Below are 2,364 nucleotides of genomic sequence, written 5' to 3'. Positions count from 1 at the left end.
CAGGATAACTAGAACTTGGATTGGGGGGGGTGGTCTGAGAAAACATTAAGGAGATTCTATACTACCATTTAAAGAAACCACAAGGCCCCTTTACAGCTTCTCTCTCCTATCTGTTTACATTTGGTCCAGGTCTGCGGGACCTGTCAGTCTGGGACCGGGACTCCAAGGTAGGCGGTTATTCACTGTTCATTAGTTTATTCTTTCTTAAGATCCTCTTATGTAACCGATTTGTTGGGCAATCGAACAGTCAGGTTGCCTCATGTGCCCACAGGCACGAGGAAGCCTGGCCCTACCTTAGATAAGCAGCTGAATTATTCTGGGTGGCAGTCAGGGTCAGGCTGTCTGGGAGATGGTGAGGAATGTATCGGGGCCTCCTACGCGGGACTCAGTATTTGAGTTGAGAAGTTCCTTATACAACCAAGCCACATAAGTGCTCCATTTCCTGAGCATCTGTATTTGGTGAGAACTGGAAACCTCTCTGCTTTCCCACTGAAGGCCTCTTGCTTCCTCCCTACAAGATCGAAAACATCATTGCAACATTTAAGAGGCCCAAAGCAGCAGTTTGGTAGGGGGGAGAAAGGGCGGGGGGTAAGCAAGGCTGCAAGGGGCTCCCAGGGTTTAAAAGAAAACTCGAAATTCTCATAAGAACAACTAGCAAACACCCACACACACAACATACAACAACCACAACCAGGACAACAGCCATTGGTGCCAACTTAGGGGGTGGGGGGAAGGGTGCGATAAAGGAGGGAGGGATCAAAATATGAGAAAAAAAATCTACAAATTGTCTGTGATGGATGATTGTTTGTTTTCTGTGGTGGAATTGGACAGACACCTAGAATCACCACCCAAGAAAGCCAGCAGGTCTGTCTTATAATCAGAACAGATTGCTCATAGCCTCAGGTACCAAGATCTTTCTCTGCTCTGCTCGGTCACATCCCTGGGGAATACCAGGTCAGTCCTCAGTGTCTTCATCTCTCTGAGAAAAACAGCTAAAATAGAATGTAAGCTCTTTGAGGGCCGAGGTTACGTTGTCTTTGTGGCCCTAAAGCCTAGCATGTAGTAGGTGCTTAGCTGTCCGGTGTTTTGAGTGTCATGTGCAGCAAGGATGTAAAATAATTCTTCCTAGTATGTGATAGTCAGGATTTAAATTGGGAAGAATTTCAGAGAATCTCCTGACCAGTTTTATTTTCTTAAGAACTGGAGTAAGAAAATGGTAGAGAGGAAGGGAGCTAAAATGGCTTGGGAAAGGGTTGGGGAACCTGCAGCCTGGAGGTCCTCAAGTGCAGCCCTTAGAATCCAAACAGGGGTGGAGAGGATTGGGAATCCGGGAGCTTTACTATAACATGTGGAATTTAGTCAATCTCTCATTCATTCAACAGGGATCTATTAAATGTCTACTAGGTAAAAGACGCTGTGCCAGCTGCTGAGGAAGATATGAAGATAAATAAGAAAGCATCCTGGTCAGCGGGCTGGCCCACTTCCACCACAGTGTGTGGTGAATAGAAAGAGCACAGGATGCAATGACCAACTGTGATTCCAGAGGATCAGTGATGAAGCAGCTCTGACAGAGAGAGCATGGACCTAAGGTGGAGAGCGAGGCAGACATTTTCAGACACGGATAAAGTAGGGATTTTTTGTACTTAACTCCACATATTTTTGTATTTTTTTTCCATTGGGGATGGGAGGTGGGAGGGAGAGGGGACCAAACATCATGGTCACCAATAAAATATAAAAAAGGAAAGGAAAGGAGAGGAGTGGAGAGGAGAGGAAAGGAGAGGAGAGTAAGAAATGAAAGGAAACTTCATAATACTTTATATACTTAAAGGGAAAATTGAGCTATATGTAATAAAGCTTTGCAATTTCATGTATCATCCTCTTTCTCTGTTCTATTTTGCATATGGAAATGCTCATTTTAGTTTGTGTTTATTAAATTTGGAATAAAAAAGTAAATAAAAGAAACAACATTGGAGTGAGAGTCAGAGATGGGATAAATCCTAGCTTGGTCATTGCTACATGGATAACCTTGGGCATATCGTTTAACTTCTGTGGGGTCAAGAGATGGAAGGGACTGGATCCTTACCTATAAAATGAGGCGGTTGAACTAGATGATATCTAGACCTAAAACTTTGATCCCAGAATAATCTCCCTACCAATTCTCAGATAAAAGGGAATCTATGAGCCAAGAATCGATATGGTCTGTCAGTCTGCTAGAGGCTTTGATGATTGAGGTATACTGCCAAAGGTCCACCGATCCTGAGAACTTCTGAAGACCAGAAGGAAACCTCAGTAACCTCTTGCTACTTGCTACCTGGCGAAGCAGATAAAGCACCATGCCTAGAGTCAGGGTGAATTGAGTTCAAT

General features: G+C 44.1%; 1 long non-coding RNA gene across 1 annotated transcript; it reads left to right on the top strand.

The window, feature by feature from the left end:
• Positions 1-332: 332 nt before the first annotated feature.
• On the top strand, positions 333-1,668 carry LOC114023421. Its single transcript, XR_003566788.1, has 3 exons — positions 333-459; positions 832-954; positions 1,383-1,668. It is a non-coding gene; the product is annotated as an uncharacterized LOC114023421 (long non-coding RNA).
• Positions 1,669-2,364: the final 696 nt, after the last annotated feature.

This window comes from Vombatus ursinus, unplaced genomic scaffold (genome assembly GCF_900497805.2).
Source record: "Vombatus ursinus unplaced genomic scaffold, bare-nosed wombat genome assembly UNPS02014818.1, whole genome shotgun sequence".
Classification (NCBI taxonomy): domain Eukaryota; kingdom Metazoa; phylum Chordata; class Mammalia; order Diprotodontia; family Vombatidae; genus Vombatus; species Vombatus ursinus.
This window is presented reverse-complemented; position numbering and strand designations above follow the sequence as displayed.